Here is a 24,031-nt window from a genome sequence, read left to right as displayed (position 1 = left end):
CTAAGGGCTCCCGGTTAGAGCCATTGAGGCCTATTCCATTAAGCTCTGCCCCCACTTAGTATTTTAAGCATATCTTAGCCAGGAAAAGTAATATAACAGCAACCTCAACTCATTCTCCAGTGTGACGAAAGTGAGTCAAGTATGGCCTCTTAATCCCCTATCTCCAATCTAATTAGTTAAGATTAGCATTCTGACTTTCTTTTCCTTCCCAAACTCAGCTCTCTGCTGGGACTTTCTTCAATTCTAATTTACTTGGTTGAAGTTTGGATTTCTTTTCCATCTCTTCCCAGCCACCATACTCAGCAAAGATTGTCCTCAGTCACTCTGCTCGCCTGCAGTAATAATTCCTGCAGAGGTTCACTGGGTGGCTGGTATTCCTCTAAAGATGTCCACGCACAGTGTCGACAACCCTCAAAACATCTTTCTTCCCCTTGCCATGCCCTGAAGCTCTATCAATACCTGCCTTTTAGTCTCCTTGCCTTTGAGACCACCTGAACTGGCCCATTGTTCTTACACCTCATCTTAATGCTTAGCCCTCTCCCTAGAGTCCCTCTCCAGAAATCTCCATGATTTGTTTCCTAAGTCCCCCAGGGGGATCAATGTGCATTGCTGTTTCTCATCCTCATGTTTTTTAAATGAAGGTGGGATGAGATGAGGGAGCGGGGTGGAAGGCGTACCGTGTTTTTACACAAATAACCCGTGACTTCTACGTTTATTTGTTGATCGCACCCTCCCCCCTCAAGGTATTTTTGTAAGTACTGCTATGCCAATTTTTTTTACACATTGCTGTAAAAAAAAAAAGGTAGCATAGTGTGCTTATGAAAATACCTTCAGGGGAATAGTGTGGTTGACAAACAAACGTATAAGGTGCATGTTATTTGCATAAAAATACGGTAGCTTTAAATTTCAATAAATATTTTTTGAGCCTCTAATAAAAAAAAAATTTTTTTTTTTATTATTATGTTCTAGACATTGTACTAAATCCCATGGAATGTGGAAAGAGTCATAGCATTGCTGAGTTTAGTTGCCCTCGAGTCAGCTCCAACTTACGTATATATAACAGATCAAAACGCTGCCCACTCCTGCACCATCTTTATGATCATTGGCGCGTTTGAGTCCACTGTTGTGGCTATTGTGTTAAACCATCTCATTGAGGATCTCCCTCATTTTTGCTGATCCTCTACTTTATCAAACATAATGCTCTTTCTAATAATTGGTCTTTCCTGATGATGTGTCCACAGTAAGTAAGCCAAAGTCTTGCCATCCTTTCTTTTAAGGAACTTTCTGATGGTATTCCTTCAAAGACTGATTTGTTCCTTCTTCTGGCAGTTCATGGTATATTCAATATTCTTTGCCAGCACCACAGTTCAAATGCATCAATTCTTCTCCCTTCCCTTTTCAACATCTAGTTTTCACATACATATGAAGCAATAGACAAGACCATGGCTTGGGTCAGAGGCACGTTAGTCATCAAAATGACATCTCTGCTTTTTAAAGCATTAAAGAGGTCTTTTGCAGCAGATTTGCCCAATGCAATACTTAGCATACACCTACCCTTATTGTGTGGAGTTTACTAACCTCTGAGTGAGGAAGACATGGGTAAAATTAATTCTAAGTCAAGTTGAAATGAGACTTGTGTTAAACAGAGCTATATGGTTTGGAAGTGAAGAAGAACAAGGAACAATTTTTAATTTTTATCTGTGACCATCAAGAAGGCTTTCTGGAAAAGTAAGGATTTGAACTAAGCTTTGAAGAAGTTTATACAGATGGAAAAAACAGTCTAGTGTCTGAAAATGAAAAAGGCAAATATATGAAATAGTGTAAGTTAAGTTTGGGGTTTAAGAATTTCCTGTGTGGCTGGGAGTAAAGGCTTTTAGAGGAAAATTTTGGAAGAGAGATCTGGAAAGTTGACTTCATGCTTGACCTTGGAGAATCCTAAACGTCATCGTAAGGTCTCTGGGTCTTGTTCGTTGAGGGAAATCACTGTTAGGTTTTGAGCAAAGGGAGTGCATGATACTTGCCTAGCCACTTTCTAAGGCCTTCCCTACTCAATGACAAGTCTCTACAGGTTAGGAGGATGACTCGTGGGCAGTAGAGAAGATGAACGGGAAGGAGGGAGACTAGAGGCAGGGAGACCAGTAAGCAGGCTGCCCTGGAAACCAAAATGAGAGGCTGAAGAGTCCCAACTTGAGCAGAGGCAGCAGGGAGGTAAAAGCTATTACTATATTAAGTAAAATAATCTCCATAGTCTACATAGGCTATAGCCTCCATAACCTTTAGCAGATGCTACAGTTAAGGTTGCAAAACATTTTCCATTACAATCCTCACATTTGGCTGCTCATACTTTCTTATCTAGGTCTCAGTTTCTGCAGGGTAATCTCAGATCAGAGGCAGTTTTTCAGAAATCCTTTCAACAAAATTCCTTTTGCGTCATGTCAACAAAAATCAAAAACACATTTGTACTGGCGACTGAAAAGAGAGAAAAGGTTATTATTTGTTTAAATATCCAATATCTGAAAGGAATAGTTTAATACGTCAGATTTACTGCCTTAAGCTGGATACAAAGTAGGATTCGGTAGATTTCTTTCCAACCCATAGTTTAAAACAAGCAACAGTTTAATGCATGTGTTTTTGTTTGTTTGTTTGTTTTTAAGACCATTGTTGATTTAGTTTTATCTGCTTTTTTAGTTTGTTTGTTTGTTTTAAGACCACTGAAACATGACACTAAGTAAGCCTGGGAAATGACCACTTGATTTGAACAGGACTCTTTCATCTCCATGGAAGGAGCCTGGAGTCAATCTTGGGGTTGGAGACCCAGACAAGGAATACCCTCCATTAAACTGTACCTGCCACAAGTTGTAAATTCAGACGGTAATGTGGATAGGAAGGATAAGGAAAATCCCTTAGAAATATAGATGCCTCCCCACTGGAAGGAATCTCAGAAATCATCGGCTTCAACGTCTTCATTTAGGAGGTGAGGGAACTGGATCCAAAGAGGTGAAATAATTTGCCCAAAGTCCACTGTTAGTTCCTGAGTCCAGGTTTCTTTATTCTAGGTCATGGCATACTTCTGTTTAAAATCCTCCATTATGCCACATCTTGCCTGAGGTTTCTCAGAGCCTAAACCAGCAGGATTCTGGGAGAAGTGTTTTTCTTACCTAGTGACTAGCAGTTGGCAGTAGGCTGGAAGCAGAGATGTGGGTCCTTAAGATGATATGAAAAAGTACGGAGAAGCCTCTAAACATACAGTTTAATACAGTTTATAATGTCCCTCTCACAAAATTCCCCTTTCTCCATTTTCATCCCCCCCCCCAAGCTACACTCTATGTCTTCCTATGTTTTTCAGAGTTGCCATGAATGCCTGTGTCATTTTAGTTTGATTTTACCTAAAGCAAAAGGGTAGGAGGAAAGGATACATATCGACTTTTTTATTGCCTTCTTCTTCCAGTACCCTCATACCCATACCCCACAAAATCTGATCAGTGTCTGAGTTCTTCTAGCTCAAGAGTGATTCCTTGCCTGGAAATTTCCTGAACTCCTCTCACACTGATGGAAAACTAAAGACGTGAACTGTTGTGAAAATTACCAGCCTCAGCATTTTTTAAAAAATTGGAGATTGACTTCCTAGGTGATATAGGCAAAAACAAGAAAATGATAAACTGACATTTTTTAATTAATCTTTTCTTATGGCAGCATCACGAATTCCCCTGCCACAAATTGTTAACTACAGAAAAACTACAGAAGGCCTCAGAAAATAGACATGAAAATGTACGATCATATTTACTTCTCCTTGTTGAGGTGGAGAAATAATATACCCATCAAAAGCAGGGACATTAAATACATTGTTATAAGTGAACAAGACAAGGAGATTAATTGCCATGATTTTGTCTGTCTGTGTCCCTAAATTTCAGAGGTGAATGGTGGATACATGAAGAAACAATCGAATGTCTTGGGAATATTAAGCTCTGCATGTGCCAGGCTCTGTTGGCATTTTCACATGCCATATCTCATTTAATATTCACCTCAAGCTTAGTGGCAGATATTAATTATTACTCATCCCATTGTTAAGATTACTAGGAAAAAAAATCAGGGAGGTTAGAAATTTTTCCTGAACTAGTAAATGCCAAGAAGGAGATGCAATACTAAGTTTATTTGGTTGAATACTCCATGTTCTTTATACTGTGCTGCCACCTATATCAAGTCTTAAAACAAATTATATATAACTAAAATTTATCAAGCACTAATGATAGCATAGGCACTACTCTAAATGCTTTCATGTTCTTTTCCTTTAATCTTCATAACCACCTTATTATTATTATTTTTCATTTACAGACAAGGAAGCTAAGGTGCGGGGAGGTGAAATAACTTGCCCTCAGCCAAACAGCTATGATGTGGCAACCACACCATAATTTAAGCGCAGAGCCCAAACTCCTGACCATCAGGCTATAATGCCGCAGTTAATTTTATTCCCTTCCATTCTATCCTACTCTTCTTTCTTTTCTTTGCTCCCTCTCTCCTGGTCCTCCTTCCTGATTTCCTTCCTTTTTCCTTATTTCCTTCTTCCAAACATTCATCCGCAGTCTGCAGGGGATTGCGTACAAGGTGAATGACCTAAGGACAAGGAACTCAGGGAGAAAGAGACAGGTAAATATATAATTTTAGTGGATCCCATAAATGTGAATACAAAGGTGTGTATATATTTGCATGTATACCATAAACACACGCACACTATTGGGACTGTTATCTGATCTTTGAATTATGGTGTTGGTGAAGAATATTGAATACACTCTGGATTGCCAGAAGAGCAAACAAATCTATCTTGGAAGAAATACAGCCAGAGTGCTCCTTGGTAGCGAGGATGGTGAGACATCATCTCACATACTCTGGACATGTCATCAGGAGGGACCAGTCCCTGGAGAAGGACGTATGCTTGGTAAAGGGGAGGGTCGGTGAAAAAGACAAAGACCCTCAGCTAGTGAACTGACACAGTGGCTACAACATTGGGCTCAAACACAGCAACGATTGTGAAGATGGTGCAGGGCTGGGCAGTGTTTCATTCTATTGGGCATATGGGGTTGCTACAAGTCAGAACTGACTCGACAGCACCTAACAAAAACAACATCCCATCCCATGGCCTATTCTCAGAGTAGTAGCAAGAGTGAGGCTGTTAAAATATTGTCAGATCTTGTCACTCTTCTCAAAATTCTCCAAAGGCTTCAAATGATGAACCCAAAATTCTTCTGTGGTTTCAAAAGTCTTGTAAGATCTGGACCCCATGACTGCATCTCCTACAATTCTCTCCCCTCCATTCACACTGGTCCACTGTTCCTTGTGTATCAGTCTTGCTCCCACCTCTGGACTTTTGATCTTTTTGTTCCCTGGAATGCACTTCTCCCAGATATATTCAGATATAGATGTAGATATAGATAGATATAGTTTATTCCCTTCCTTCCTGATGATCCTATTTAAAATTAAACTCCAGCTCTCCCTAGCACTCTATTCCCCTTTGCTGCTTTGTTGTTGTGTGTATATATATATATATATATATATATATATATATATATATATATATATATGTAGTGCTTCCCACCATAGACTCACTGTATGTTTTTATTTATTGTTTTATTGTGTGTAACCACCCTTCCAACCTCCACAGAATATAGGCTTTATTAACAAAGGGATTTTAATCTGTTTGGGGCACTGCTGTATTCCTAGCACCTAGAAGAATTCTAAGATATGGAGATATTTAAACTGAATGTTGAATGATGAGTAGGGATATCTTTAATAGGTAAGGATGAGGAGGGAACTTATACAAAGGCATGAACATAGGAAATAGCATGGCCAATTTAGCATACTAGTTTGGTATGGATGGATTGAAGCATGTTGTTGTTGGGTGCCTTTGAGTTGACTTTGACTCATGGTGACCTCATGTGACAGAACAGAACTGGCTCATAGGGTTTTTTTGGTTGTAATCTTTATGGAAGAAGATTGCTAGGTCTTTCTCCCACTGAGCCTCTGGGTAGGTTTGAACAAGGGCTTCCAACTAGCTGGTTTTGGTTGGAACCCCTGGTGAATGTTTGCAGTTCTAACAAGTTCTCAGGTGGTGTTAATGGGGCTGATTAGGAATATACTGAGAACCACTAATAGAGGAGTTGTTCCCGAAATTATTATACATGAGAATCACCTGGGGATCTTGTTAAAATGTAGATTTTAATTCAGTATATCGGGGATGGAAATGCAAATTCTCAGCAGGGGTTCAACCCCCCCCCCCCATTCAAACTCTAAACCTTTGGTTAGCAGCCAAGTGCTTAAACATTTGTATCACCAGGGCTCCTTGGATTAGAACATAGAGCAATAGAAACTTAGGTGAGAAAGAAAGCGAAGATGACGAAGATGAATAGATGAGGAAAGACCTTGTATGTGACGGTAAGTGATAGGAACATTATTGTTGGGATGATGGGTTTTAAGCAAGGAGTCACAGATCTGACACATATGTCATACTGTACAAGCTGTGTTATAGAAAACTATTATAATGGAGAAAAAATTATATAGCACACAAATAAAATACAGAAAACAGTATGTATTTAGCACTTACCATGTGAACTAGGGCAATGTTAGTGGAAATCAAGAAGAAAGGATGGATTTGAGGGTCACTGAAAAGAAAGAAGCCCTGGTGTTACAGTGGTTAAGTGCTCAGCTGCTAACTGAAAGGTTAGCAGTTCAAACCCACTTGCTCCGTGAACGAAAGATGTGGCAGTCTTCTTTCAACTCAACGGCATGAGTTTGAGTTTGGTTTGTTGGAAGAAAAGGAACATCCAGGAAATTATGGCCAATGTCAGGGAGTAGAAACCCTATGGGGCAGTTCTGCTCTGTCCTTTAGGGTTGCTATGAGTCAGAATCAACTCAATAGCAATAGGCTTGGTATCTAGATCACTGCCATTGGGATCACCTATGATGCTTGTTAAACTGCGGATCCTGTAGGTTGGGATGTGTATCAATCTGCATTTTTAAGAAACGCTCTCAGGTGATTCTGATGCCAGTGGCTCGTGAGACATACTTAGGAAACATTGGTTTAGAAGAAACTGAAATCTCTAATAATGGCTTGAATCCAACCAGTCACAGGGCAATCTCTGACTCCTCCACATTAATTTGTATCCTACTTACCTTTCAAGCCTTTCCAGCCCAACTGGGATGCTACTTTCTCAAGTTTAATTAACACCCATTGGACATATATTACATCAATGGCCACGTTGAACTCTCCAACCTTGAAAGGTACATATTATTTGCTGCATTTTGAAGATAAGAGAACTGAAGCTTAGAGACTTTAACTTGGCCAAGATTCTTGAGTTAATCAGCACTAATAGGGACTCATTCCTACATCATCAAATTCCAAGGTTTGTGCCCTTTCTGCTATGACACAGCACCTCCTCCACTTTGCTGGCTAATCACTGTCTTTTTTTTTTTTTTTTTAACTGACCTTTAAGTGCCAGACCTGTCAGCACTATTTCATATATGGTACATTATTATTTAGCTGATATCTATATGTTGAAATTCCATCCTTAACTCTATAGTCTACAGCCACTGTTATGGACTAAGCTGTGTTCCCCAAAAATGTATTTCAGCTTGGTTAGGCCATGAGTGCCAGCATTGTGTAGTGGTCCACCATTTTGTGATCCGATGTGATTTTCCTATGTATTGGAGAGCCTAATCTCTGTCTGTGGTTAATGAGGCAAGATTAGGTTATGTTAAAGAGGATTAGGGTGGGATCTAGCACTCTTACTCAGGTCCTGGCCCTGATCCAATGTAAGAGGAGTTTCCCTGTAGGGTGTGGCCCGCATCACCTTTTATCTTATAAGAGATAAAAGAGGAGAGAAGGAAGCAGGGGGCTGGGACCTCATGCCGCCAAGAAAGAAGAGCTGGGAGCAGAGTACATCCTTCTTTGGACCCAGGGTCCCTGTGCTCAGAAACTCCTATATCAGGGGAAGACTGATGACAAAGACCTCCTGCCAGAACCAACAGAGAGAAAAAGCCTTACCTTAGATCTGGCACCCTAAATTCACTACCCTCCTAAACTGTGAGAGAATAAATTTCTGTTTGTTAAAGCCATCCACTCATGGTATTTCTGTTTTGAGAACTAGGTAACTAAGACAGCCACAGACTAACTTTCATTTTTCTGTCCACACAACAGAGCCTGGCACTCATAAGGACATTTAGTGGGAGCTCAACAAATGCTATACTCAGTTCCCCTGGAGGCGCTGGCTGACCCAAGGAAAGGCAGCTGCAGACTTCCTGTGTCGCCTTGGGTGACTCACTTCGTGTCATAAACACCTCCTCTTCCACATGAGGAAATTCATACGTTTTCTCTGCCTGAGTCACAGGAATTTTGGGAAGAGCAGAGTGATATGCTAGAGCCAACATACAGTGAGTCAAGGTAAGAAAGTTAATTTTTGAGTAGCATATTAACCAAGGAGGGAGAGCATTCTTTCCAGAACATCAGATTTCCAAAGTCACTATGCCAGAAAATTAATAGGTACCCCCAGCCCCCAGAGAATTCATTCGCTTCCCCCAGGACCAGGAATGGTGTAGTGTGCTGGAATTCTTTCATGAACAAAACCAGGTCCTGTATATGGACAAAGGGTGAAACTGCACGCTGGTCTGTTGGAAACAAACCCTGGGATTCTGCAGGCTGAGAGACTGGCTTCTTCTTCCTTGTCAGTGATCCCAGGACAAAGATGGATACGGCGTCACTACTGACACAACCACAACCTGTCACCAAGCTTCCACTCTGGCTCACAGGGGCTTGCTCTTGAGAAAGTAATAGGAATAAAACCTACTGCTATTGAGTTGATTTCAACTCACAGTGACCCTATAGGACAGGATAGAAATGCCCCATAGGGTTTCCAAGGCTGTAATCTTTACAGAAGCGGACTGCCACATCTTTCTCCCATGCGGTGGCTGGTGGGTTCAAACCACAGACCTTTTGGTTAGCAGCTGAGTGCTTTAACCTCTGCACCACCAGGGCTCCTTGGTAATAGGAAATAGGGGCCATGTTATTATTGAATCCAGGCCACAGAGAACAATTAGGTGATCTCATTAAGAACTGATGAAAAGTAAGCTGAGACAAAGGGATCATAGACATACAAACTTATTTTACGTACGCGAAAATGAAAGCCAAGGAAACTTTCTCACTTATAATCAGTCTCAAATGTTTCCTCCCAAAGCATATGAAGTTAAAAAAAAAAGAGAGAGAAAAGAAAAAAACCTGCACAAAATATAGAGGCAGTAGTCTTAATATACTCCAGATCAGACACATATAAAAGAAGAGGAAAGCCATTGCCAGGCAATAAATAATTGGTACCCTACATTTTAAAAAAACAGAGTGTAAAAAGCAAAGCTTCCTTGAAAGCTGAGTTGATGGCCATTTTATTTAAGATCAGAACTTCAACCAATTCAAAGCACAGAAATGAATAATTGTCTGCAATGGGTAGTATATCGATTTATTAAAGGGAACAGACAACTCAGGACCTGTGAGCACTGGAACAAGAATCATATAGGAGGCTCTACATACCAGCATCCTGACAAAGGAAAGTCCTTTCCTTTAGCTACAACTAAAGGACTTCTACTGTATATTATTTATAAGTTATTAAATATGGTTATACTTTTTTATTGCACTTTAGGTGAAAGTTTACGGCTCAAATTAGTTTCTCATACAAAAACTTATACACATATTATGTGACCCTAGTTGCCATCCCTATAATATGACAGCGCACTTCTCCTTTCCACTCCGGATTTCCCACTTATATTCAGCCAGCTCCTATCCCTTTCTGCCTTCTCATCTAGCCTCCGGACAAGAGCGGCCTATTCTCATGTATCTACTTGAACTAAGAAGCACACTTTTCATGAGTATCATTTTATGTTTTATAGTCCAGTCTAATCTTTGTCTGAAGAGTTGGCTTTCGGCATGCCTTCAGTTCTGGATTAACAGAGAGTCTGGGGGGTCATGTCTTCTGATGTTTCTCTAGTCTCCGTCAGACCATTAAGTCTAGTCTTTTTACATCAATTTGAGTTCTGCACCCTACTTATCTCCTGCTCCATCAGGGACTCTCTGTTGTGTTTCCTGTCAGTGTGGTCATTGGTGGTAGCCGGGCAACATCTAGTTCTTCTGGAGTCAGGCTGGTGGCGTCTCTGGTTTATGCGGCCCTTTCTGTCTCTTGGGCTAATATTTTCCTTGTGTCTTTGGTGTTCTTCATTCTCCTTTGCTCCAGGTGGGTTGGGACCAATTGATGCATCTTAGATGGCCACTCGCAAGCTTTTAAGATCCAAGACTTCACCCACCAAAGTGGGATGCAGAACATTTTCTTAATAAACTTTATTATGCCAATTGACCTAGGTGTTCCCTGAAACCATGGTCCCCACACCCTAGCCTCTGCTACTCTGTCCCTCCAAGTGTTTGTCTGTGCTCAGGAAACTTCTTAGTTTTAGTTTAGTCCAGTTGTGCTGACTTCCCCTGTATTGTGTGTTGTCCTTCTCTTCACCTAAGATAATTCTTGGTCAACTACCTAGTTAGTGAATTCCCCTCTCCCTCCCTCCTCACTGTCGTAACCATCAAAGAATGTTGTCTTCTATGTTTAAAACTTTTCTTAAGTTCTTATAATTGTGGTCTCATAAAATATTTGTCCTTTATCAACTGACTAATTTCACTCAGTATAATGCCTTCCAGATTCATCCAAGTTGTTTCTCGGATTCATCATTGTTCTTTATCTTTGCCTAGTATTCCACTGTGTGACTATACCGTAATTCCTTTATCCATTCATCTGTTGATGGGCACATAGGTTGTTTCTATTTTTTGCTACTACGAACAGTGCTGCAGTGAACATGGGTGTGTGTGTATCTATTCATGTGATGGCTCTTATTTCTCTGAGGTATATTCCAAGGAGTTGAATTGCTGGATCGTATGGTACTTCTATTTCTAGCTTTTTAAGGAAGTGTCAAATCCATTTCCAAAGTGGTTGCACCATTTTACATTCCCACCAGCAGTGTATAAGTGTTCCAGTCTCTCCACAACCTCTCCGACATTTATTATTTTGTGTTTTTTGGAATAATGCTACCCTTGTTTTTTTTTTTTTTTTTTTGGGTGAGATAGTATCTCATTGTAGTTTTGATTTGTATTTCTGTAAATAGGTAGTGATCATGAGCATTTCTTCATGTATCTGTTACCCAGCGGAATGTCTTCTTTGGTGAAGTAACTGTTCATATCCTTTGCTCATTTTTAATTGTGTTTTTTGTCTTTTTGTTGCTCAAGTTTTGCAGTGTCTTGTAGATTTTAAAGAGTAGACCCTGATCGGATATGTTGTGGCCAAAAATTTTTTCCCAGTCTGTTCATATCCTTTGCTCATTTTTAATTGTGTTTTTTGTCTTTTTGTTGCTCAAGTTTTGCAGTGTCTTGTAGATTTTAAAGAGTAGACCCTGATCGGATATGTTGTGGCCAAAAATTTTTTCCCAGTCTGTAGGTTGTCTTATTACTCTTTTGGTGAAGTCTTTGGATGAGCATAGATGTTTGATTTCTAGGAGCTCCCAGTTATCTAGTCTCTCCTCTGGTGTTTGCACATTGTTAGTTAGTTATGTTTTGTGTTCTGTTTATGCCATGCATTAGGGCTCCTAGCATTGTCCCTATTTTTTCTTCCATGATCTTTATGATTTTAGATTTTGAGTTAGTTTTTGTGCATGGTGTGAGGTGTGGGTCTTGTTTCATTTTTTTGCAGATGGGTATCCAGTTATACCAAAACCATTTGTTAAAGAAACTATTTCCCAGTTAATGGACTTTAGGCCTTTTTCAAATATCAGCTGCTCATAGGTAGATGAATGTATGTCTAGATTCTCAATTCTGTTCCACTGGTGTATGTATCTATTGTACCAGTACCAGGCTGTTTTGACTACTGTGGCAGTATAATAGGTTCTAAAATCAGGTAGAGTGAGGCCTCCCACTTTGTTGTTCTTCTTTGGCAATGCTTTACTTATCTGGGGCCTCTCCCTTGTCCATTAAAGTTGATGATTTATTTCTCCATCTCATTAAAAAATGTCATTGGAATTTGGATTGGGATTGCATTGTATCTATAGATCGCCTTGGGTAGAACTGACATTTTCACATGTTGAGTCTTCCTATCCATGAACAAGGTATGTTTTTCTGCTTAGGTTGGCCTCTTTTGGTCTCTTGCAGTAGTGTCTTGTCGTTAGATTTATTCCTGAGTATTTTATCACCTTGGGGCCTATTGTAAGTGGCATTGATTCAGTGATTTCCTCTTCTAAGTTCTCTTTGTTGGTGTAGAGAAATCCAACTGATTTTTGTATGTTTATCTTTTGGTTTTGGGATCTTCTATACTCTGCTGAAATCTTCTATTAGTTCCTGTAGTTTTCTTGCAGAATCTTTAGGATTTTCTATGTATAAGATCATACTGTCTGCAAATAGGGATACTTTTACATCTTCCTCACCAATTTGGATGTGCATTATTTCCTTTTCTTGCCTAATTGCTCTGTCTAGGGCTTCCAGGACAATGTTGAATAAGAATGATGATAAAGGGCATCCTTTTCTGGTTCCTGTTCTCAAGTAGAATGCTTTCAGACTCTCTCCATTTAGGATGATGTTGGCTGTTGGCTTTGTATAAATGCCCTTTATTATGTTGAGGAATTTTCCTCCTATTCCTATTTAGCAGAGTTTTTATTAAGAATGGGTGTTGGACTTTGTCAAATGCCTTTTCAGCATCAATTGATAGGATCATGTGGTTCTTATCTTTTGTTTTATTTATGTGATGGATTACATTGATTGTTTTTCTAATGTTGAGCCATCCCCACAAACCTGGGATGAATCCCACTTGGTCATGGTGAATTATTTTTTTGATATGTTGTTGGATTCTAATGGCTAGAATTTTGTTAAGGATTTTTGTGTTTATGTTCATGAGGGATATTGGTCTATAATTTTCTCTTTTTGTGGTGTCTTTTCCTGGTTTTAGTATCAGGGTTATGCTGACTTCATAGAATGAGTTAGGGAGTATTCCATCCCTTTCCATGATTTGAAATACCTTTAGTAGTAGTGGTGTTAACTCTTCTCTGAAAGTTTGGTAGAATTCTCAAGTGAAGCCGTCAGAGCCAGGGATTTTTTTATTGGGGGGGCGATGGGGGAGTTTTTTAATGATCTCTTCAACCTCTTCTTTTGTTACAGGTTTATCTAATTGTTCTACCTCTGTTTGTGTTAGTTGAGGTAGGTAGTGTGTTTCTAGAAATTTGTCCGTTTCCTCTAGGTTTTCAAATTTGTTGGAGTACAATTTTTTATAGTATTCTGTTATGATTCTTTTAATTTCAGTTGGGTCTGTTGTGATATTGCCCATCTCATTTCTTTTTCAGGGTATTTGCTTCCTCTCCTGTTCTTTTGTCAGTTTGGCTAATGGTTTATCGATTTTGTTGATGTTTTCAAAGAGCCAGCTTTTGGTCTTTCAATTGCTTTTCTATTTTCTGTTTCATTTATTTCTACTCTAATTTTTATTATTTGCTTTCTTCTTGTGCCTGTGGGCTTCTTTTGCTCTTCTCTTTCTGTTTGTTTGAGTTGTTGTGTTAATGTTTTGATTTTGGCCCTTTCTTCTTTTTGGATATGTGCATTTATTGCTATAAATGGACCTCTGAGCGCTGCTTTTGCTGTGTTGCAAAGGTTCTGATAGGATGTCTTTTCATTCTTATTTGATTCTGTGAATTTCTTTATTCCATCCTTAATTTCTTCTGTAACCCAGTAGTTTTTGAGCAAGATGTTGTTCAATTTCCATGTATTTGATTTTTTTTTTCCCCTTGCTTTTTCTGTTATTGATTTCTACTTTTAGGGCTTTATGGTCAGAAAAGATGCTTTGTAATATTTCAATGTTTCGGATTCTGTTAAGGCTAGCTTTGTGGCCCAACATGTGGTCTATTCTGGAGAATGTTCCATTTGCATTGAAAAGGAAAGTATACTTAGCAGTTGTTTGGTGGAGTGTTTCTGTGTATGTCTATGAGATCAGGTTAGTTGATTATGGCATTTAGATCTTCCATGTCATTATTGACCATCTTTCTGGATGTTCTGTTCTTCACCAAAAGTGGTGTGTTGAAGGCTCCTACTATTATTATGGAACTGTCTATTTCTCTTTTCAATGCTGTTAGAGTTTGTTTTATGTATTTTGGAGCCCTGTTGTTGGGTATATAAATATTTATTATGGTTATGTCCTCCTGGTGTGTTGACCCTTTAATCATTATACAGTGTCTTTGCTTATCCTTTGTGGTGGGTTTTGCTTTAAAGTCTATTTTGTCAGAAATTAATACTGCCACTCCTGCCGTTTTTTTATTGCTGTTTGGTTGATATATTTTTTTCCATCCTTCGAGTTTTAGTTTCTTTGTGTCTTTGAGTGTAAGGCATATTCTTGTAGGCAGCATAGAGACAGATCATGTTTTCTTATCCATTCTGCCACTCTCTGTCTCTTTATTGGTGCATTTAGTTCATTTACATTCAGTGTAATGACTGATAGGTATGAGTTTAGTGCTGTCATTTTGATGTATTTTTCCACGTGTATTGTTGACATTCTCTTTGTTCCACTTAATTTTCTGTGCTGAGTATTTTTTCTTTATGTATTTTCATTTCATCTTTTTAATTGTTGTTCATTTCATACTTGCTGAGTCTACATTTTTCTTGGTTTTTATTTTGATGTGTAGGATTGTTAGTTTCCTTTGTGGTTACCTTTATATTTACCTCTATTTTTTCTAATAAACCAATCTTTTATTTCTTGATATCACCTTGACTTCCTCTCCATATGAAGTTCTATGACTACATCGTTTAGTCCCTCTTTTTTGTTTTAATGTTGTCATCTTTTACATATTGGAGTCTCTGTTTCCCTATTTTCAGTGTATTATCTTTGATTTATTTTTGTGACTTGCCTGTCTGGGTTGATATCTGGTTGTTCTGTTCTGTGTTCTAGTCTCAGGTTGTTATCTAATGTTACTGATTTTCTAACCAGAGGAATCCCTTTAGTATTTTTCATAGTTTTGGTTTGGTTTTTACAAATCCCAAAACTTCTGTTTATCTGGAAATGCCCTAATCCACCATCATGTTTGAGAGACAGTTTTGCTGGACATAAAATTCTTGGCCAGCATTTTTTTTTTTCCTTCAGGGATTTATATATGTCATCCTATTACCTTCTTGCCTGCACGATTTCTACTGAGTACTCACAGCTTAGTCCTATTGACGGTCCTTTGTAGATGACTTTTCATTTATCCCTAGCCACTGTTAAAATTCTCTTTTTATCTTTGGTTTTGGCAAGTTTGATTATAATATGGCTTGGTGACTTTCATTTGGGTTCTATCCTGTGTGGGATTCAGTGAGCTTCTTGGGTAGATATCTTCTCATCTTTCACTATACCAGAGAGGTTTTCTGCCAACAAATCTTAAACAATCCTCTCTGTATTCTCTGTTATCCCCCCCAATCTGGTACTCCAGTCACTCGTAGGTTATTCCTCTTGATAGAGTCCCACATAATTCTTAGGATTTCTTCATTTTTTTAATTTTTTATCTGATTTTTCCTCAGATAAGTTAGTGTCAAGTGCTTTATCTGCAATCTCACTAATTCTCACTTCCATTGCCTCAATTCTGCCCCTATGACTTTCTATTGAATTGTCTAATTTTGAAATTTTATTGTTAATCTTTTGGATTTCTCTTTCCTGTCTCTCTATGTAGTCTTCTTAAGTTAAACCCAATTGTGTTGCTTTTTCTGTGCGTTCCTTGGCTTGGTCTGCATTTTGCCCTATCTCCTTCCTGATCTCTTGAAGAGCTCTGTATATTAATCTTTTGAAGTCTACCTCCAGTAATTCCAAAAAGTTATTTTCCTCTGGGAGATTTCTTGGATCTTGGTTTGGTGGCTTGCTGAAGCCATCATGGTCTGCCTCTTTATGGGATTTGATATTGGCTGTTGTCCCTGAGCCATCAATAAGTTATTATATTTATTTATTATACGTTTGCTTACAGTATCCTAGATTCTTGTTTTGTTTTGTTTTTTTGATATTCCCAAATACGCTGGTTGTGTGAGCTGCTTTGATTATTGGGGTCTTTGAAGCTCTCATGACCTGTCATCAGGTTGTTAGAGCTATTACTAGGTATGTGAGCCCAGGAGTCCATTTACTTTTCTTGTGTGGATTCAGCTCAGGTGTCCAGGTCATTGGTGCGTGGTGCAGGCTCTCACCCTACAGTCCTAGATAGGCAGGGCTGATTGGAGTAGCCACAGGTATCTGGCTGCCATAGGGAATCATGTGCTGAGCAAGGCAGGGGGCTGATGGCTGCCACTGAGTCCTTGGGTGGAAGGCATGTCCCTGCTCCCTATGGTGCATAGTTATAGGTGGGTTTTGCATCCAGACTTTGGGCACCCAATGCTATTGTCTGTAAGGACTGGGAGGCACCACTTGTTCTTGGACCCCTGTCACGGGTGGCTAGGTGGAGTAAGTGGAGCCACCAGTCCTCAGGCCACTGATGAGGGCAGGTGAGGAATTTGCTTAATGGGCAGGGCGGTAACAAATGTCTCCAATCTGCCACTCCCCTTTAGCTGTTGCATTTGAAAATAGACTTCAGATATATACCCTGTTGTACTGTGCTAATGAGGGCCTATGCTGTTGAAATGGGCCCACAGTGATCTAGACAGCGGTGAAAGGCACTCAAAGTCCGTGGACCCCTTATGCCTGTGACTAGGCAAAGTGGTTATGCCTGCCTTGGGTTCCTGGCTTAGGGGAGCAAGCAGATTATCTTTTTCTGTTTGTTAGTTTGTTCCCTTTCCAAAGCTGGGAGAATAGTTCGGGATGCATGATGGGTCCAACTTATAGCTCAGGGGGCAGAAATCACTGAAGCCAGACAGACCCAGAGCAGAACAAGGAGGGGGCAGGTAAATGGGAGAGAGTTACTTCCCAAAAGGGGGAAGGATTTTTTGATCTGCACAGTAGGTTAGATGCTTGTACTTAACTTTCATGGATTCAGTGCCACTTCTCCCTGGTTCCAGAGGCCCAAGCAGCCTCCCTGCTGCTCAGTTTCTCCCAATGTGGAAAATGTGTCCCGAGTGCGACTCCTTGCCTCAGCCCACATGAGCCGGCTGATCCAGCCTGCAGGGTGTCAGCCAGGTCAGGTCCGGCAAATCCTTGCTGCTTCTGAACTGTGTCTCCCTCTCCTTGCTGCTCAGTTCAACTCCTCCTCTTGTCTTTGATGTTCAGGGTTCCTAGGTTGTCATATATAATTGATTCACTTGTTTTTTGGGGTCTTTGTTGTAAGAGGTACCACAGGAAGCATCTGACTACTCTGCCGTCTTGGCCCCACCTCTCCTGGATATGGTTACACTTTAATAAAATGTCTTTTTTGTCATTTCATGGTATGGATTGAACCTTCTCTATCCTTTTGCCTTTTTATTTTCATTGGAAATCCTTGAGTCTACAAGCATTTCAGATAACATTATTACAAAGTGGAACTGATTGGACCCTGCCTGAAAATTTTAAGTGACATTCTGGTTACCTGAGAGAGCAAACCAGGTGTGCAATATTGCCAATAACCCATATGTTTGTCTAGGCTTATTATTGTCTGCTGGTGACTATGACACCCAGCCCATCAAACTCAAATTTAAAGAGAAGTCATGTTTTCAAGATGAACAGAATACTAATTCAAAATAATCCAAGAATTCAAGATGCTGTGAAGACTTAGGAATTCAAGAGAACGGGAAATACTAAAAGCAAAAAAAGTATCAAAATACCCAACATGGTGGTTTAAAATACAAATGTTAGAGGAAACAGATTTTGGAGAAGAATCCAAATAAAACGAAGTGATAGCAATGCACATCCCTCCACTGGAAGGTAGTCTAGGGGACTTGCCCTTCTCTAGCCTCACCACCTATTGTTGACTTAATAATAGTTAATGTGTTAATATGTTTTAAATATAATATTTAATATATTTTAAATATCAAGAATTATTGTGAAGATATATGAGTGTGGGCACACGTGTATGTGCTGTGTGTGTGCATGTGTGTGCGACTATGCTCTACTCAGTATAGAATACGCAATACAAACCAGAAAGAAAAAAAAAGTTGAGGGGCAGAACATTTTTAACATTTAACAAATAATCAAATAGGTAAAACATATTCTCATCAGATTTCCTAATTTTGTTCTTTGATGACATAATCAGTATTATATGATCCTAAACAAAGTTGAGCTACCCTTATTGAGGCCAACAGCCTCTGGGCACTATTACCAATGCCCAAATTGTACGCAGAGTAGCATGAGCTTCCTCCTCTTCTAACTGGTTTCTCCAGATGTATTTTTTAGGCAATCTGTCAACTTTCTGCCCAAGATAAGAAAAACAAGAAGCTGGGTCTGCAGACCACAGAACCAGTTAAGACCAGATCTGGCCTGCCTGACATGCACAGAACGATCAACCCCATCCTCCGGGTGACCCCAGAACTTTTCTCCCACCAGACAGAAACAAACTTTAGTGGCCCAAGATTGGGGGAAGACTTTCAGAGGCAAAGTGTCCAAGCCTAAGATCTAGTTTGAAAGCCCCCCTCCCTTTTTGGACTGATTAAGCGTAGACAGTGGAACCACCCCAGGAACTCCTTTTTCTGGCCAGACCAATCAACAACCTTATTCCTTCCTGCCAGGACCTTCCCCTATTAAATACTGTTTCGGTCATTGTTCAAGGACCCATCTTGGTAATGCAAGTCCCGATGTGCTCCTTTGCTTGGCCAACCAAATAAAGCTCCTTTTTTGCTTTCACTTGTTTTGTGGCTCTATACCTGCACCAAGTGAGGACCTGAGACCCTGGTAGCATTATCAGCCTGCCAGACATAAGTATTAACATAGATATGAAACAGGGTGAAAAATTATCTTTTCGGTTGGTACCTATATTTTTCTTTGGAAGATAACAGTCTTGGATTAAAAAATACTCTGTTACATGTTTGGGGGAGGAAGCAAAAACTCTTTGAGCATAACTTGTTAAGAGACAAGGAATCAAAATATATAACTAAGCTGCTCTTAAGAATAAATGAACAGGGAAGAGAGAAAAAAAGCAGGGACAAACAAAATGGTGAAAAGTCCAAAACCAAGTTGGTGAATGATCAGGGGATTAAAAAAAAAAAAAAATGTTGCTCAATAGAAAATCTCCCCACCCATACTTCTACCTCCAATGCTTAAGCACAATTTTCTACATACCCAAAAGTCTTGTTGAGTGGGTATGTTAAAAGAGAAAAATGAGGAGTGGTCTGTGGGAGTGGAGGGGGTGGATAGGAAGTAAAACCAGGGACTAAGTGCTTGGTCTGGATTGATACAACACGGAATAAAGAGAACAAGCATGGGACAGCAGGACAGCTTAAAACTGAACCAATCTAATAGAAGCAGAAATTTGGAACCTAAATTGACTGTGAAAATATAAGCCCTCCACCCTACACTGAGAAAGTTGCAGAAATCTTGGGAGGGGATTAAAGCTTTCCCAGAATATTGAATGGGTGTTCCAGCCAACCTGTTCTCACTAGCTCCAAGCATGCCCCTCTCAATCTTTCCTCCACACTGCAGCCAGAGAAATTTATCTAAAACTTCAATCTGACTGTGTGTCTTTAGGATGTTCACATTCTAAAAATGGAAATACATGTATTTATTTGATCAGTACCTCTTAATGACTCCCTTTGGCCTACAAACAAAGCCCAGTCTCATTGGCAGGACGTACAATACGCTCCACATTTTGTCCCCCACTTATGTACTTCATATCTTAATCTCCTACCACTTTTACTTTTAGCACTGAACTTCCCCTCTCACTCCATGCCACTTTAGGCCTTTGGGATTTTGCTCGTGTTGTTCCTGGAATACTCTTCCCACCTTTTTTACCTGAAAAACACTTGTTCATCCTTTAGGATTTAGCTTTGGTGTCTTTTCTTCTAGGATATTCTAAGTGCCCTCTGCATTCCCACAACCTTCTCTGGATACCTTTATTTTAACTGTATATGTGTATATATCTCCGAATATATAACTTCTTATAAACCTGGGTCTTCCATTTAAAATGCAAGATTCCACCTTCACTATGATTAGACATTGGCTAGTGCTGCTTAGAGACAGTGTGTCCTTGACTTGAATGCTGCAGTGGATCCCCCAGGTGCTGCTGCTGGAAATTGTCAACTGACTGCCCTCCATTCAGCAGAGTCTCTTTTGAGTAGAGATCTGACAGGTGCTTTACCACTGCTGCCAGCAGGACTTAGGAAAAGACCAAAGAACTGAGAGCTTCCTCTTTATCCAAAGGCAAGTCTTCACACTGCAGTTCCATTAGGTTGTTGGAAATACTATGGATTTCCAAAATTTCCAAATAATACATTTTGAAAGTTTCATGTATAAGTACTCCCCTTAACCAAAGAGGAATGGTTGGAATGTATCTGTTGTTTTGAATTATGACTTCCAATCTCTTTAAAATAGAACTTTAAAAGTTAGCTGCCTGTCACTTAATTGCCAGCCAAATTTTCCCCACCCACACTGCACTGAAATCTACCCATTTATCTATTCCTTCTTTAATTTTTTTACGTGGGAACTTCTCTTGGGTGTTCATGTCCTAAAAGTGGAAATGCACGAATTTACTTGAAGATTTTCAAAGTTGAATATTTATGAACATATGTCAGCTCCAAAAAAAAATGTATTATTAGTAAGATTTAAACTAGAAATAATGATGCCATTTCTATCAAATAGATAATATCTGTTAATGTTTCTAAACTAGAGGAAAAGAAATTATGTAGCTTAGGGGTAATTTATTTTCCAAGGAAAGCATATGACTTGTGCATGCAACTAGGAATAATCAGAAAACAGGCTGAGCTATATTTCTTTTGATACTTTTTACATTTCTGTTTTTCTACCAACGTTGATAAAAAATGGTTATACTCTATGACACATAACTGCCTTAAAGCATTTTCTTGGAAGTTTTTCAATGGCTGTCACGGAAACAAGTCAGAACAATTCATTGTAAAGATCTGAAGCTAATGATCATGTTGAAGTCCATTGACCTGGAGCGCCACTAAGATATTTTCCAGTTGTGCTATATCTTTTATAAATAGCCTTTTGTTCAAATAGTAACACAAGACTCTATAGAAAAAAAAAAAATTTTTTTACAAAACTCTAGCTTATTATAAATACTCGACACATTATTAAATTAGTCTAGGCTCACTTCAAATTGCATATTAAAAGTAATCTTCTAGAATGAGTTTCATAAACTGATGAGAAAAATATGCTAGAGTTTTTATTCGATCTGGTAGTGTGCTGGTATCCCCTCTTTTTTTATTTAACACTTATAGAAGAATGGTTTTCTTGATTAAAATGAAATATACCCCTCAAATAATTGTTAGTAATTGTATGAAAGTTACATTTATTGATCTCCCTCAAATATGGTTTTCTTCTAATTTTTTTCATTTCAGCAAATAATGTCTCCATCCATGAGTTACCAAGTTCTATTAAGTTTATTTATGGTATTTTTTTTTATGGCTTATATATTATATCCATACTTTCTTCTCAATCTTTACTACAGCCACCCCAGTCCAAAAGAACCACCACATCTTTCCTGGGTTATTGTACTAATTTTCTAAATAGACTCATGCCCTCCTGCTATATAATTTCTATATAGCAGCTAAAGTAATAATTCAGAAATGTGAATTTATCATACATCTGTTGTGATTTAGACACTTCCATGGCTTCTATTTACAGCTAGAATAAAACCTAAAATCCTTACTCTGATCTACTATGTCTTGTGGCATCTGGTGCCTACTGATATCTCCAGCATCATTTTCTATCTCTCCTCATTGTTACTATTGTTGGATGCCACTGAGTCAATTTTGACTCATAGTGCCCCACAGGTTTTCTTGGCTATAATCTTTATGGGAGCAGATCACCAGATCTTCCTCCCATAGAGCTATGGGGTAGGTTCCAACAGCCAATCTTTTGGTTAGCAGCTGAGCACTTAATAGTTGCACCACCAGGGCTCTTTTCATAATCACTAGTCTCTTGAAATATAGGCCACTCTCTCTCTCTTCAAGCTTATGTCTAACCTGGTTCCTTTACCTGAAATGTCCTTCTTCCTTTTTTTTTTTACACTGACTGCTTCATATCTCTTAGATAACATGTTAAGTGTTGGTTCTTCAAAAAGAAAATCTTCCATAGCACGGTAGTATGCATTATTGCCCTCAAGTATTCTCTCCTTCCTGTATCCATGTCTTTACTATATCCTCATCATGGCAGAGTTTATTTCTCTGCATTTTGACTTCAGGTGTGGCTATGTAACTTATTTTAGGTAATATAAAAACAGAAATGGCAATGAGTCAGTTTTGGGTCTAGATCTTAAGACGCCTCAAAAAGCTTTGCTTGTCACCTAGCATATCTAACAACTCTATGAGAAGACAATGCCTTGGCTGCCCACTGGTCCAAGAAGACTGAAAGACATGTGGAACAGAACCACCCCAGGAAAGACCAACCTAGACTACCAACCCTCAGCTGATCAATAGACTCATGAGAGAGCACTGCTAATATTAGCAGAGGCAACCAGCTGAGCTCAGCCAAGATCAGATCAGTAGACTCCCAGGTGGTCTGCAGCCATGTAAGAAATAATACATGATTGTTCTTTCAAGACACTGAGTTTAGGGGTGAATTTTTTCATAGCAATAACTAATTGGTACATCTAATCTCATAATCTAAAATAAACTCCCAGCTATACTCTTATAGCACTCAACATCTGGCACAATTTCCCAATTATACATTTATTCATGTGAACGGTTATTGAATTAATGTCTGTTTTCCCCATAAGGCTTTAAGTTCTGGAGGACAGAGAGCATGTCTATCCATTCCCTGTTCTACTCTCAGAGCCTACTGCTTAGTATATAGTAAGTATTGGTGACTTCACTAAGTAAATGAAAAAATGTCGAGATGTTATGTATTGGGTGTTTTCTATCTGAGGTTCACAGAAGTTAAGTAAATTGGTCAAGATATTACGACTTGTAACTAAAGGGACAAACATGCTCACTTAGATTTGTCTTCTATTTCAAACAGAGACAAGATATGTTGTTACCGTTGTGATTGGACACTGTTGAGTTTATTCTGACTCATAGCGAGCCAATATAAGCCAAGACCATGTAGAGCTTCCTAGGCTATAATCATTACAGGAACAGATCTCTGGTTCTTTTCTTCTGCAAAGTAGCTGGTGGGTTGAAACCACTGACCTTTCAGTTAGCAACAGAGCACTTAACCACTGTGCCACCAGGGATCTTTGAGACAATCTATAGAGGAAGAAAATCTCTTATATCAGTGTTCGCAGACTTTTAGTGCCCTACTTAGAAGCTTCTAAAGAAATACATTACTCTTACCATTTACAGAAGGAAAAGACTGTGTCTCAGGGGGTACTAAGAAGGCATTGAAACTGATACCTGAGAATGAGACAGTGTCAACCAGGCAGAGTGGAGGTAAAAGAAACCTTCACCAGACATAGGGATTGGCAGGTGCAAAATCTCCAAGGCAGGAAAGTGGTTAGCTTTTTTTTGAAAAATTGAAGGAATATTCATGTGGTTGGGGTGTGGCTAGCTGTGCTACAGTGGAGTGAAATGAGGCTAGAGAGACAAGCAGGGGCAGAGCCTACAGGATCTTGTAGGTAGTAAGGTGTTTGGATGTTAAGTGCCACAGGGACCCATTAAAGAGTTTAACCACTGAAGTGGCATGATCCGATTTAGGTTTCGAAACATCACTCCGATGGTCATGTGAAGAATTGATCAGGGAGGTGAAGAGCAAAAGAGGGAGGAAGGGCCATCAGAACCAGATTATAGCAGAAGAAATGGGGATGGTGACATTACACAGGAGAAGGAATAAACAAAAAAGAGGGATAGAAAGAAACTCTGCTTCATGTTGGCTGGACAATCGAGTAGATGAGTGGGTTGGATGTCCATATACAAGAGTGCTGATTAAGATCTGGAAAGACAAGGCAGAGCCAACATGGCGCT

This window comes from Elephas maximus, chromosome 3 (assembly GCF_024166365.1).
Source record: "Elephas maximus indicus isolate mEleMax1 chromosome 3, mEleMax1 primary haplotype, whole genome shotgun sequence".
Lineage (NCBI taxonomy): Eukaryota > Metazoa > Chordata > Mammalia > Proboscidea > Elephantidae > Elephas > Elephas maximus.
This window is presented reverse-complemented; position numbering follows the sequence as displayed.